At 32.4% G+C, this 15,801-nt stretch overlaps 1 long non-coding RNA gene across 1 annotated transcript in view; it reads left to right on the top strand.

Annotated features, from left to right (window-relative positions):
• The window catches only part of LOC108908465, a 288,403-nt gene that overhangs the window by 204,651 nt on the left and 67,951 nt on the right, over positions 1-15,801 (top strand). Inside the window, exon 3 of the long non-coding RNA XR_001964374.1 lies at positions 8,783-8,813. This is a non-coding gene — a long non-coding RNA (uncharacterized LOC108908465). The remainder of the gene's footprint in view (positions 1-8,782; positions 8,814-15,801) is intronic.

The raw sequence follows: 15,801 nt of genomic DNA, 5'->3' as shown, positions 1-15,801 counted from the left end.
ATTTGTTTATAACTATCGCATTTATTGTTAAAATTTTATAAAACCTATGACAAGTTGAGGGTTTTGTCATACTTTAAAAGTGTGCCAAAAGTGGGCGCTGTAGGTGCAATAGTTTTCGCACAATTCTATTTGTTTATAGTGTAGGCTCCAAAAGTTATGAACTTTAAGCCTCTGTACAGGCGTTAATTTTCAATCAAACATAATTCTGAAAGCGTCATTGTATTCTTAAAGATGCAATTAAGCAACCTATTAAAAAATATCATCGTTTTTTTGACATTAACATTCTCAAATTGTGCATTAAAAAACCGTGCGTTTTTCACTTATAAACAACTTGAATAACATTGTTGCTATTTATGCTATCTCACCGAAAATAGATGCAATGGATAGCTGGCAAAAAATACAGTTTTAAAATAAAAAAAAGTGCCCTCTGCGACCAACAGGAGCCAAGACAATAATTTTTTTTTAATCGTAGCACAATTGTTTATAAATATTAAGATTAAGATTAAATATTAATTGAAATTTTAATTAGTATTTCGTTTAACAATAATTTTTGTGACATTTTTGTAAATTAAAAAAATTAAGTATAAAAGATGCATTTTTCTGGTTCAGGGCTATTCTACGAATTCGTAAATATGCCCATTGTTATTTTTTCATCGAGCTACCCCAGTTTAAAAAATAAGTTTCTATGATAAATAGAAGCCGAGATATTGCAAAATTTACAGCCCGCACTTATTTGAACTTTGGATTTAACTTTTCTCGCCCGCGTGACCGCTTGGACGAGCTTCCCCCACCACCACGCCGCCGGCCGCCGGACAGTTTACTTAGCGAGTACCTTCTCTTTAAAGGGCTCGTGAGTCGTTAATTTTCCACATTTTTCAATGCAATTCACGGGAAATCGTAGTTTACGTCGTAAACTTTATTTTGCGAAAAATTCAAGTCTTAATATTTATAAACAATTGCGCTACGATTTAAAAAAAAATCTTATCTTGGCTCCTGTTGGTCGTAGAGGGTACTTTTTTTATTTTAAAACTGTATTTTTTTGCCAGCTATCCATTGCATCTATTTTCGGTGAGATAGCATAAATAGCAACAATGTTATTCAAATTGTTTATAAGCGAAAAACGCACGGTTTTTTAATGCACAATTTGAGAATGTTAATGTCAAAAAAACGGTGATATTTTTTAATAGGTCGCTTAATTGCGTCTTTAAGATTACAATGACGCTTTCAGAATCATGTTTGATTGAAAATTAACGTTTGTACAGAGGCTTAAAGTTCATAACTTTTGGAGCCTCCGCTATAAACAAATAGAATTGTGCGAAAACTATTGCACCTACAGCGCCCACTTTTGGCACACTTTTAAAGTATGACAAAACCCTCAACTTGTCATAGGTTTTATAAAATTTTAACAATAAATGCGATAGTTATAAACAAATGAAAAAATGGGCACTTTTCTTGTTTTTTTGCAATAACTTTTTTGTTTATTAACCGATTTTAATTTAACCAGTCTCATTTTGTAGATAATTTTACTCCCTATAAGCTGTCTGAGAGTCACTTTTCGCTAAAATTGATGGTTTTCCCTGCAAAGTGAAAAAACTGTTTTCCTCACTTATTTGTTTAAATAGAAAAGTTAGCTAATACAAGTTTTTGACTCACGAGACGAGATGTCTTGTATTATGTTCCTTTAAACAATTTTACAATAATCTAGCAGATAGGACTTTTTTCGAGTAAAAATTTAATTTGCTTGGTCTACTAAGAAATATTTTTAATCCTGAGTGCATTGGTAAAGTATTCTAGATTAATTTCTGGAAACCCTGTATATATTTTGGAATCATGTTACACTGGACTATTGAATTTACCATAATATTTTGTCAGTTAGCGACCATTACACTAATTAAATTACTGTATTGCTTTGGAACTTAAATCATTACAGTTGTATTCCCAATCTCTCTATGCAGCTCTAATTGATTAAACGCAGTAATTTTGTATTTAGATTAATTAATTGTGTTATTAATCTCCTACTTGAGAATATGTTGTTAACACAGTTCAAAATCAAATCAACATTATTCTTTATTTTATTACAATTTTATGAATCTTTGCACTCACAGTTTGGTGCTAGTATTTTTTTCAGAGAAACAAACAGTCCTATTTCCATTTAAATAACTTCATCCATGGAGATACTGCATAAAGTTTTGGGTTTTATCAATAAATAAATCTAATCTAATTCCCTTCATAACTACTTTTTGTAGCTGTTTGGGAAAATCTTTAATAGTGCCATAAATATCAATACAAAAAATAAAAGATGCCAATTTTATTATCGCTGCCCAACTCTCAGCTTATCCGGTTCCATATATCAAATTTAATTACGCATGGTCCGCTCTTAGTAATGTAATCATTTAGGGTAATAAAGACAAAATATTGGGCTCGCCCATGAAGTTGTATAAAATCGCTTAATAGATTATCTGAGCTTTAACGAATTCTCCAAGTTGTCGTTACCATTACTGCGTATGTAGGGAAAAATTTCAATTTGTTCGAGGAAGATTTAAATCAAGTACAACAACCACTAGAAATCGATTCTGTCAACCACCCAAAACTGATCCCATCAGACGCCGGTAGACATTTCTGAGAGATTTGATCTTTATTATGTGGCATCCCATACACCGTGATTTAAGAAGTACCTCTGTATGTACGTATACACAGTAAAAATTGAATATTAAACTTCAGGCTGGAAAAAGGGACGTGAATATTTATACACTTGTGATTGTAATAAGCATTTTGCCTTAAGAGGTAAAAAGACTTACTTTATTGGCGATTAAAATCACCAGTATACCTTATTACACGACTCGACGGTAAAGGAGATATTTGATTTTTGAATGATTTATAAATAAGTCTTAAATTAAAAATAAAAATAACATGTTTTACTTGGTTTCTTAATATTTCGAGGTAATACTAGGTGTGCGGTGAAAAATGAGTGTAAAATATTTCTAAACTAAGTAATATATTTCAGTATTAAAAAGACTATTAATGCTAATGTTCCTTACTAATAATTGGAATGTAAATATCAGTTTGTTTGTAGTACTTAAAATATTTTAATTAAAGTTCTTAATAACATATATGTATGACAAAGGTAATTGAATAAAAAATGAACAAACAACGATTATCTTTTATATTTGTCATGTTTTTCCATTAACATATCTAAGAATCATCGTTTTTTTGTGGTGTTATGGTAGTCAGTTGAATTTTAAACATTATCATGGAAAAGTACTACACAATTTAATAACAATACCTTCGTGTGTTTGTTGTCCCTGAGCATTACCAAACAAGTGATCTAGTGGCGACACAGGTCTTGTTTTCGTAGTACCTGCAAAATATCCGGCCGCTCTGACAGTATGGCAGCATTGAAGGCCTATGCATTGATTATTATCAGTGACCACCATAAATGTAGCAATTCTTACTCACCCTACCCATGTCTGCAGTTGAGACATTAAAAATAACTAAATAATTTGTTGAATGGCTCACTGATGAGAACTAACAAGTTCAAAACCGGTATATGTCTGGTGGCTCTGCTGACGAATAATTTTAGCTGTTTACTAGACATCACGGGTATAATGCTGGTAAGAAATAGGTATATCTCGCAATTTCATAAGTTAAAAATTGTTTACTTTTTTCCTGCTTTGATTTGGATTAGGTGACGAAGTATGACAAAAAAACCTATTATACTTTGTCAACGTTTTATTGCTACATTTTAAGGACTGTGTATTGGGTTTTATAACTCAAAAATTGTATTTGTATAAATGGACATTCTAAATAAAAATTGGGAATATTAATGCTTTCTATTTTAAATACCAATTAATTAGATTGACATGTTAGTTAATTTTTACCCTAACAGCTGAATGATTAAGCCAAATTTCATTTTTCAAAAACTTTTTGACATTTTATAATGTGATTCTTAAAGTTTGACTGCATTTAGATACTGATGAAATATTGACACTAATATATAGGTACATATAGCCTTGTTGCAATGAGATATACATTAATTGAATCTAGATGTTGAGTCTATACATGTAGAGTCTATATAGAACCGTACGTTATTTGTTGCGATAGAATTCCAAGAAGACCCCTGCGTCACTTTCTTGGAATTAATCGCATTCGACACCCGAGATAGAAAGACTGACGGTAAATTACAAGGTACGCCCCTGACACCGTAAATTATTGTTACAGTAGATCCAATAACAGAACTTTATTGGCTTATTATTTTCTTGGAATTCTATCTCAACAAGTATAAGGACTTTATTTATCCCTATAGAGCAATGTCCATGGTCTATGGAGACTGCAAAATGTGATATCAATTAGAGAGTGAAGAGCTTAGGTCTGTGTGTCTACGCCAATCTAGCAATCTCTGAAACATGTCATAAATTTTTATAATTTGGAAGTATGTTCCCTGCTAACTGTACTGCTAGGGATATAGTCATCCTAAATTATGTCTCTGTTTTTAATTAATGAGGATTTCTTTCAAATACAATTTGAAAATCAGATCTTGATTTACGTTTTTGTATAGTTCTGATCTTCGTTTTTTAATTTCATTGTCAATAGATAATATGCACCGAATTCTTGTTTTTTTTTTGCCATAAGGCAAAACCTCACACGTTTGAGATTACATGTATAGAGCCTGCATTGGTATCCAAGGAAACTTGTTTGAATAGCTTGTCTAATAATACAATAAAAATAATCTCAAACCTCTCAATTTGATTTACTTTTTAATTTTTAGGAATTCTTTTTTCATCTCATGGAGTACAAGATTCAAAAATAGTCTACCAATAACTTGTATTATGTGTTTAACATTAAGAATTAATCACAAATTTTCTCGAAAAGTAATAAAAGTGCGTTTTTCAATCTACCCTGTCCTTTCAGAGCATATTAATTAAGAGAATTAATAAAAGTATTGCTAAAAAAAGGATGACAATACTCCTGAAGCTCCGCGCTTGAATTATTTCTCATAAAATCAAAACCTGTATACTTATTTATACCTTGTAGTAAATATTATTTGATTTATTAAAAAAAATATATATTTTTTTATAAAATCTTTAACACCTTGTATCTCGGAAAGAAGCTTTTCTGGACATACGTTCATATAAACCTGTTCCTTACTTTTTAGAGAACTTATTTGCTTTTTAAATATTTTACATTTTTTTACCCTGTATATTTGACAACATTAAATGTTCAGACTTTTACAAACCTTTAATAACGATGCGATTATAAAGGAGGTAGTCCTTTATTAAATTTTAATAAAAAAAGAGTTACAATGGATATGTCGTAAGAAACCTAATTTCCAGTGAGAGGATATTAAATTTTGAAGAAATTCGTTATTATTTACATTTTGTACAGAACCGCAAGAATTATTGTAGAGTATTGACATTTGATCACTATAATGCTGAATACAGACTAGTAAGTACATTTAACTCATGCAATAGGTTTTGACACCACCATGTACTTACTTTTGTTTATAAAAGAATATGGTACATTACATTTTTCCAAGCTCGAAAATTAAGAACAGTTTATTTTTTACTCCTAAAATTTTATCAGAAATAAGTCGGAATAAGTGCTCTCGAACAAATTGGTACTCCTTACATTATCTTGTTAATTTTTCACATGTGAAAAGAGAGAAAATTAATCAAAGAAATTCTTGCACAAAAGATTTTAAGGATAAATGAAATAAATAAAACTTAGATAAATAACGCGGGACATGTTCCTTATAGTTCATCAAATTAAAAGTCTGTGCGGGACTGAGACAGTCGGTAAATAAAATTTTGATCGATTTAATGTCACCCTCCTATATTCGAACATTGATTAATATTGGCTGAGTTCAAATGATATAGTGGAAACTTTTCAGTACCATTTATCTGTGTTCATATAAATTATGTTCTATGTTGTTCTAAAACAGTGTTCATCAGTCTGATAGTTCTAATGACCCTAGCAACTACGCCGCAGCTTAGTTTTGGTTAATAAAATATATGTCCCAAGTAAGCTCACTTAAATTCTTGCGCAACTACCAACTACACGAATATATTACATTTCTCATTGCCGAAGAATTTATGTGCTAATATGTCGAGCGACTAATTTAGTAAAAAACAAAATTCACATTGTTGATTATTCAGTTATATATTTTACTTTTGTATTTATTTTACGATATTACATTCTGTTTTTTACTCTTTATTAAGTTATTAAGCTAATTCAAACATATCGTGTCAAATGAAGTCAAACAACATTCTTCGATACCAGAAATCTAGATATGCAAAATATATCCAACTGCTGGTACTTTAAAGTTTAAACAGTAGTAATACTCAAGAAACTGTTTACTGTTACTCAAGAGGAGACTAATACTTTAGGTTAGGAAAACTATAGCTGAGCTGCAGTGAAGATTCTACATTCCATGCTTTAAAAATATACAGGGTGCCCCACATGAATTTTATGAGATTTTTATTTTTTTTTGTTGGCATGTTTAACATAACTTTCTTGCGGCCCTGTAGAACCTTAGACAACCTTTGGAACACAATTTGAAAGAACCACTCTTTCTTAACATTTGCCCAGAAAAATATTACGAAAAAGTTTTAGAAACTATGACCTTTAGTATATCATTGTTAGACATAAAGTACCCTTATAGAATCTATAATGAATAGTAAAATACACGTGATTACATTTAAAAAATTAAAGATGGTATTTAAGAAAAGTAAAGCTCCCTATATAACTGAAAATGTTTTTAGTTCGTCTACCTGTCACTTTTTCACCTAGATATTGGACTTTCGAGTGCTAGTGGCACAGGCTGTATATTGACAAACCAAATTTTAAACAGTGTTAATGCATGTACAATAATTGTATAATTTGAAGCAGCTTCACTGCTTCTGTATGGGCATAGATATTGAGAAGTAATTCTTTATTGAACACTTTTATGGTACTGGTACAACATAATATATGTCTCAATTTTATTTTCCATGAATATTTTTAGGTAAAAGGGTATACCAATTTCTGGTCTAAAAAAGGGATCGTTTACGAGAAGATTATTCGCAGACACGACTTTTACAACATATTACAGATCATATGGGAAATACAGTCCGTACGATATTGTCATAGAATTCCAAGAAAGTTTTTCGCTAATGTCTTTCTACCTCGGGTGGTTAATATAGTTAATTCCAAGAAAGTGATGTAGGGGTGTTCTAGGAATTCTATCTCAACAAATATCGTAGGAACTATATGTTTGTTACAAGATTTTAAGTATGAATATGAGCAGTCGTCGCTGCAATAAATGTTAATATGACTAATCGCCTCCCTAAATAACGTTAAACAGTGCCGTTTGTCTTTTAGGGACTGGCGATTTTAAAAAATTGCAATTTTCTCATTAACACTGCGTTTTTCAGATATACGGGGTGTCACAGACCACCCGTCCAGCCCTTCTAAAATCCAAAGTACATGGTTATATGGAAATGGTTTAGATGAAAGGTACTTGTCTTCAAGGGGCACATATTGTCGTGACCTTGTCTGTGATCTTGAACATCATTTCAAGGTTAACTTAGTTTTTCTAAATGGAAACTTTTATTTTCAACCCCGGATTCGTAAATAGCAGAAAATTATATGTTCAGATGATGTATCATGTGTGGGGTCCATTTGAACGCCCAAGGTCACGTGAAGGTTAATTTTTTTTACTGAATCTTTCCACGCAAATGACCCCGCAAAGACAAGGTTTAACGAAAAATGTGTCAGAGAAACGTTGCAAAATTTTGAAGTGACATTAATACAAATTTAGCAGAAGACTTTTGCAGAAATGGTGTACACCAATGAAGAAGCACACGACATGTTACAAGTTTACTTTGAAACAAGGTTATTTGTCGACGCTGAAAGACTGTGGCGAACGTTATCCCGACACATTTCCTCATTCTCGGAAGGTTTTTTTGAGACTGTCAAGATGACAAGAACTGTAGGTCTTCTGTAACCTCATCAATAAAAGAAGGTTTATTCGTCGACGATTTAGAGATGAACTATCAGCGGATATTTGAGTGGAAAGATTCAGTAGAAAAATTGACCTTCACGTGACCTTGAGGAGTCAAATGACACCCATGAGACATCATCTGAATGTAGAATTTCCACTCTTTCCGAATCCGGGGAATCTATTTAAAAAATATTTTTCGCAAAACCATGTACATTGGATTTTAGAAGGGGTGGACGGGTGGTCTGGGACACCCCGTATATGCATATTTTGTATAGAAATGTTTATTAAATTACAATTGCGATAATGGCGTAAAAGTTAAAATAAAATCAGTGTTATTCCTTCATATTTACGTCCCTGTATTAAAAAAAAATCACTGAAACTATGTTAAAGATACTAGAACAAATATGATCTAGGGAACGAACTAATGTAGCCCTATACACGCAAAATTATACAAGATTTATAATTGTTTATTAAGTAAATGTTCAATATTTTTTTAGTTTTATCCCTGGTTAAAATTTATTCACTTAAACTGGTGTACAGGAAAGTCTTATGTATGTTTTTCCGGAAAGATAAATAAAAATCGCACCAATTCACTTAAACTAGATGGTAAAAGAAAAGTATTTTCTTTTGAATATTCTCATTTGATTATACAGAAAGCTAATTTCGAGAAAAAAGTGTTATCACAATGCTAAACCCCACTATGATCCATTTTGTAAATCACTCTACAGATAATATTTTTCTCGATAGTAATTAGTTTAAAAAATAAATAGTTATATTTGAATTAACTAAAGTACTTTGTTTCAGATTAATCGTCATATTTGTCTTCTGGATTTAAGTAAGTAAATTTATTAAATTTTAAGTTTCGGGGTAAGTAAATATAAATCGAAACGATCTAGCAAAATTATTCAACACTTTAACACTAGTTAAGTATAATTATTTGTCGATTGACTTGTTGAGGAAACTCCTTATTATTTCTTAGCAGTAAAGAACAATAAAATTTATTTTCATAAAGCGGATAAGATTATAATTCAGTAATGTAGAATTTTATCAAATAAAATTTGAACTGTTACTAAATCACAACCTTTTTGACTGTCGGTGATTTTGACCTTAAAGATGATTTGGCAAAATATGTGTAGGATGTATCTACGTTCGAATTATAAAATGAAAATAGAAATATAGTTTATGATCGTATGGATTTCCTAAAGATTCGTATCTGTAACTATTTAGTTATCTTTTATATACTATATTTCCAAATGTAGCGGTAATTAAGCGAAGTTATCAATAAGACACGTTTTAATTTACTGATTTTAACAAGAGTGTAATTAAAGACTGTGAATTACAGCAGTGTGTTTAACCCATTGTACTATATGCCCTGGAAAATCGTATTAGCGTTATAAATTAGAGGTTCACAGGAAATTAATAACTTGGATTTCGGAATCGGTCGCGTAACTTGCTTTCCTGCCTCACATTTCGCCTACGGTTGCCCCAGAACTTCTCTGGGGATTAGTAAGCATTTATCGGATCGAGACACAATTGCCCGGTATATCCTACGGTTCTTTTTGTAATATAGAGCTATGTCTGCATGTATTAATAAAAATTCTTATCTAAAAAATTAAACTACATTTTTTAAAGGCGTGTCTTAATTGGCGTTTTTCTGTTTATCGAAAAGTATCGGAATTGTTAAAAAAATCAATAATTTTGCGTTTAGTCGTCTGTAAATTATAAGTTTGCATCTGAGACAGCTCCGCCTACAAATGCGCAATGGACACGTTAAGGGAATCCCAGGCTATTCCAGATCGCTGAGTCTACGTCTTATTCCTTCCAGTCGAATGCGTTCTTCGTCGCTCTCGCGCAGCTATGCCTGAATTAGAAGCGCAAACTTATTGGTATCGATCGGCGCTTATAATAACGTAGAATTTCTATACTGATTGTGAGAGAGAACTGTAGTTAATAGTTCCACTTTGAAACTAAAATTACGATCGGATTGAATTTTAATGAGTCATAATTTATGGACTGTTTTAGAACTAGCCACCCCTGTAGTAGTTTTAGGTACTGGGATCTATTTTATCTAATATATTCATCCACTTTCTCCGGTCCCTTACTGCTGCCTTCCAGTTAATTGTTTCCTCTATATCTCTCGTAGCCTTTTGAAAACACTCATTTTTTGATTGCCCTTTTCTCCTTTTCCCACCCATCAGCAAATTTTCTCTTCCTGTATTCGAACAATATGCCCCAACCACCTATCCTTTGAACTCTAACTATTTGTTCATATTGTCTTGACACCTTCGAATATTTCTTTCAGGATTTTTCTTCCCCAGATCTCTAGTTTAGTTTCCTCTCTATTTATCTCCATGTTTCACTTGTATACAGAACAGTTAGTTTTAAAGTCATTTCATACGCTATAGTCTTAACAGCTCTAGAGAAATTCTTTGTTCTGAGTATTCTTAATAATGGTCCCAAAGCTTTATTTCTTTTCAGGATTCTCTTATCTATTCTGCTCTTCTTCTTGATTTGTCGTTGTTATCGTTACTTCTGGACATTTAAACTGGTTAAGTCTTTCAAAATTGCATACTCTTCTTCTTGTTCGAAATTTAGAATATTTGTTATCGCCTACCACTTCCACAGGCATTTCCATACACTCTGTTTTCCCGACATTTATTTGTAAACCATATTTCTTTGCTCCTTTTCCGAATGTTTCAAAAACCTTTTCGATTTCTCTTTTCGTTCCTGTTAACAGCGCTGTCATCCGCACAATAGATATGTTGTACTTTTTTGTTATAAAGTGAGCCTGTAATTTGGTGTTACTTTCCTTTGTTACTACTTCCAATACCAGATTAAACAAATCTGCTGAAAGAGGGTCTCCTTGTCTAATCCTTTTTCCACTGTGAATTGTTCTGGAAAGGTACTGCCAACTAAAACCTTACTGTTTATACTAGTGAATGTTCTCCACAAAATATTTCTCAGTTTTTTTCCGTATACCTAATTCTTTGAGCGCTCATACATTTTTTCTCTCAAGTCGTAAGCCCGTTTTAAATAAAAAATAACAGATAGTCTTGGATTTCGCTCATTGCTTTTAATTTGCATCGACTTTATTGTGATTATTTGATCACTGTTGATCTTTTTGGCCCAAATTGCTTTTGAAGATAAGGTGGGTTTCTTTGTCCGGCATATTTTCATCACAGTAAGTTTATCTTATCATTTCAATTACAATCATTTTTCCATGAGCTTTTATTACCTTCTTCATAAACTTCCTGCTGTGTTAGTCTTTTTACTTCTTCCTTTTGATCACTGTCTGCCAATTCTATGGTTTTCTGAGCTTGAAGCTGCGTGATTTCTTTTTCTTCATTTAACAGCTGATTAAAGTGTCGTCCATGTATCGATTTTTTCCTATCAACTGATTTTAACGAATAACTTTTTCCTAGACGGACCCCGTAAAAGCATGTTACAGGCGGCATATTTTGTAATTCAGAATCAAGGGCAACTGTTATCACTTTTTTGCAAAAATTTAAGTAGATACCTATTAGGGATTTGCAACGGATTTTTACTCAGAGTGATCTGAAATAACAACGATACTAATTCTTGTAGGTTCAATATTGTTAACTCTGACTTTAAAATAGTGAAAATAATAACTAACGACAAAAATTAATTAATTTTTCTTAGTGCTACTCGTTGAGAATAAAAATGGCAAAATATTTAACTTTAACTTTTATTTAATAAAATCACACATCTACCAATTGAAAGTAGGAATAATTAGTAAGTTTGTGGAACATTGGTACAGAACTAATTGTAACAGTATTTATGAATTTGTTCCTATGAAATGATTTTAAAATATGTATCAACAATTTTCTTTGAACACAGGGTGATTCACAACTTAGCCAAAAAAATGTTGGAATAGATGCGATATGAGAAATCGAGTCAATATCGTAAAATTTTTTTTTTTAATTCTTTATTAAAAACCTGTGACAGTTGTCATGTTGATTGTTACTTACCTCTCGCGGCCAACTTAAAATGTGCGAAACAGTTGGAAACATCATTTTAGGAAAAGGGAAATGTTTATTCGTGAATGAAATGAAAACCACTGGGTTTAGGTATAGGGAAACTTTAACAAAGTTACAATTTTAGTGCAAAATGCGAATACGTTAAAAAATTAGGGATTTCTATTTAAAATTTTCGAGTTTTCCACATTTTCTGAACTTCATATTCGATAAACTGAAAAATTTTCATGTCAAATTCTTCCTCTATAAAATGTCCAATTTGCACAAAAAAATAAACCTATGTTCCGAGAAAACTAAATTTTGCTGACAGTCTGCATCTGTCAATTTTTGCTTAAAAATCAAAATATCTCGGAAACGGTCAATCCTAAGTATGGAGTGTGCCATATGTTTTTAACTTAAAAATAGATGCTTTTTCCAAAAATGCTATAATATACAGGGGGTTCTATTTAAAATAAGAAAGTTAGTATCGACTTCCGGTATAACCGGAAGTACGATGACCTTGAAAATATTTTAGCTTGGTAGGCCCCGCCGTCCGTGTCCCACCATCACAATTTCAAAAAAATTCTTCAAGCGGTTTCCCAGATATCCATCGATGGAGTTTGTGGTGGTACACCCTGTATAATTACAGATAACGAGCGTTCAAATAAAAACGTGGTCAAGTTGGTTCTGAAAATTTGGACGTAGGGCGTAGCGTATAGTAAATGAACTTAAACGTCATCTGTCAAAGCGCTATATCGCCGCTATCAATTTGAATATTTTCATTTTAAAAAGCGTTTAAAATAGTATTTTCTCAAGAACAAAAAGTGTTTATCATAGAGTCCTTCTTTAGAAATGGACACAAGATTGATGGAATATGGAAGTATTCTATTGAGGAATGTTTCATAGAATTTCAAAATCAATTTCCCGACGTTGTTGAGTACAAAATTTTAATGTTTTTCGTGAAACGGGCAGTGTAACAAGAAAAGAAGGAAGCGGCCGACCTAAAAAGCGGACTGAAGAATTAAAAGAAAATGTCCAACAAATAATGGAAAATGCGCCAAGAACTTCTGTACGTGTTTTATCACAAATGGTGGGAGTATCAGTCAGTACCTGCCACACAGTGTTAAAAAAGATTTGCGTTTGTTCTCCTATCGTTTAACTTGTCAGCAAGAACTTCATGAAGTTGATTTTCCGCGACGGTCTGTATTTTGTGAATGTTTTTTAAACAACTACGGTGAACTACATAATATCACCTTTTTTTCTGATGAAACCTGGTTTCATTTAAGTGGTTACGTAAACTCACAGAATGTGAGAATGTGGTCTTCTGAAAAACCAGATAACTTTTTTGTCGAGGGCCCTCTACACGCTCAAAAAATTGGAGTTTGGTGTGCTCTCAGTCGAAGGAGGATTTATGGACCTATTTTTTTTAATGGTACTCTTACTGCGCAAAGGTATAGATAAGAAATTATCGCTCATTTTGTTAACCAGCTGGAAGAAAACGAAATTACAAACTTTTACTTTCAACAAGATGGCGCAAGGGCACATACGGCAGGCGAGACGATGAATATGTTGAGGGAAGTTTTCCAAAATCGACTAATAAGTCTCAATGCTGAACTTGAATTTCCACCGAGGTCATGTGATATTACGCCGTGTGATTTCTTTTTGTGGCCTTACCTTAAAAACACTATTTTTGAACTGCCTATTTGATTTAAACCATCTGCAGGCTCGACTTATAGACAAGATTCGTGAAATTAACAATACCCCGAGCATCTTAGAAAATGTCTTTAATTATTTGAGGAACAGGTGTGAAAAGTGCTTGGAACAAGGAGGGGGACACTTTCAGCAGCTGCTTTAATTGTTTGTTATTGTTATCACGATTATTCTTTAAAATAAAGTTATATAGTCATTAACGTTATTGAAACTGACAACTGCTATACAGATCGTTGAGAAATGAGGTTAAGTTGGTCGCTATAAGCTTCTCCCTACGTCCAATGTGTCAGAGCCAACTTCTACCACGTTTTTATTTGAACGCTCGTTATTAGCACATTCATGGTATTTTTCAGGTGCCTATAATTTTAGTTTTTTGTTTTTGTTGCATTATTTTTCTGCATTTATTTCAATTTCTTGATTTTAGTCATTTCAGATAAAACACTGTAATATATTTATAAATTAATTCAGTTTAATATAAGAGTAGCTCCATCTTAATTATATTACATTTTAACCACATTAAATTAATTGCCAGCGTAAATAAATAAAAACTATAAATAGAATTTCCTAAATGCCTAGGATTTATACGTAAGTACATCAGTCTCTAATAATAATGTGATTAGTTCTGTGTTATAAATGTTATTCTCTAAAAGCTTTAACGTTCTCATGAAAAAATAAATAAACAAGTTTCTCATTCGCTTAAGTAAATAGTAGTGGAGGGCGAGGTAGTATCGCACTGTGAAGTAAAACTGGGCGCTCATGTAATTACATTAATAAAGATTTTTTTTATTAATATTAATACATCCCCATCTATTAATATTAAACCTATTTATAAATTCCCATAAAAAAATATGTCCACTTCTATGTTTAAAAAAGTTGATCATAGTACTTAATTGGTATTTTGTAATTTTTAATAGTAAATTACTACGTAATTTGCATAATAAGGTGCATATATTGTTGATACAAGGTGTACCGTATGGGTATGTTCAAATTTTGGGAGCGTAAAGTAAACTTCTGTTCAAGTAAAAAAAAAACGCAAATCTTTTATATCCATGTTTATTTTTTTCAAAGGTATGGACTATGAATTATTATTGGAATAAATAATAAAAATTTATTCTTAAAGTAAACAAAAATGATTTTATTTGAGAAAAGGTCAATTAATAATATTTTCTTCCTTGTTGAATGCAGGCTTGTGCCCGTAAGCTAACAGATGACGTAGTTATCTGTATTTGGCGCTTGTTTTGTCGTATTTGTTCGGCAGCCTGCTGCATACGCTCCAATAATACTTCTCTTGTATCAAATCAAGGGGATTGTGATCGGGTTATCTAGGTGGCCAGGCAACAGTACCACATCGATCAATCCATCTTGGATAATTGACGGTAACCCAATTTCAGTCAGCAATTCCGAAATGTGGTGGTATCCATTTGAAACCACATATGTAGGCGAACATTCAGTGGGACATCCTTAAAAAGTCCTCGAAAAGAAATTGAAGGTAATTGTCCGCATTTAACCTCGCAGGAAGAGCGACAGGACCAATCAACAGGTCATCGATTAGGACAGCCCAAACGTTAACAGAGAATTCATGTTGAAACTTAGATGTATGTATAACTTTGGGTTTTTCTGATGCTCACCTACGCAGGTTTCTCAGATTTGTAACACCGCTCCTTGTGAATGTAGCTTCATCTGTCCAGAGGACTGTTCTGCAGAAATGAAAATAAAACCGTAACAGTAACTGTTCAGGTAGAATAAACTAAACGGGCATAGTGGTCTGTCTCAAGCAAACCTTGCCCTTTATGATAATGATACGAATGTAAACCTTTTAAAATTCGCCAAACAGTCATTCGCTACACGCCACGTTGTCTAGAGATTCAACGTACACATAGTTCCATCCCTTACAGCAGTATCTAATAGTTGTTGATTCAAGTCTGCTTGTAAATTCACTCCTCAGTCGAGAAGATAATTACGCAGTCCACACTTCCAAAATTGCCTGTGTACTTCCAGAAAAGTTCTGTAATGAGGAATGCGCCTATTTGGAAACCGATGTCGGTATTCAATAACTACTTGAAGTGCACTGCCGTTACAGTAGCCATACACAAAATGCATGTCTGCATACTCTTGAGAAGAAAATAGGTAAAGCATTTT

The sequence above is a fragment of the Anoplophora glabripennis genome, unplaced genomic scaffold, assembly GCF_000390285.2.
Source record: "Anoplophora glabripennis isolate ALB-LARVAE unplaced genomic scaffold, Agla_2.0 scaffold226, whole genome shotgun sequence".
In the NCBI taxonomy this organism is placed as follows: Eukaryota; Metazoa; Arthropoda; class Insecta; order Coleoptera; family Cerambycidae; genus Anoplophora; species Anoplophora glabripennis.
The sequence above is the reverse complement of the archived record's forward strand: the minus strand, read 5'-3'. Positions and strand labels throughout refer to the sequence as shown.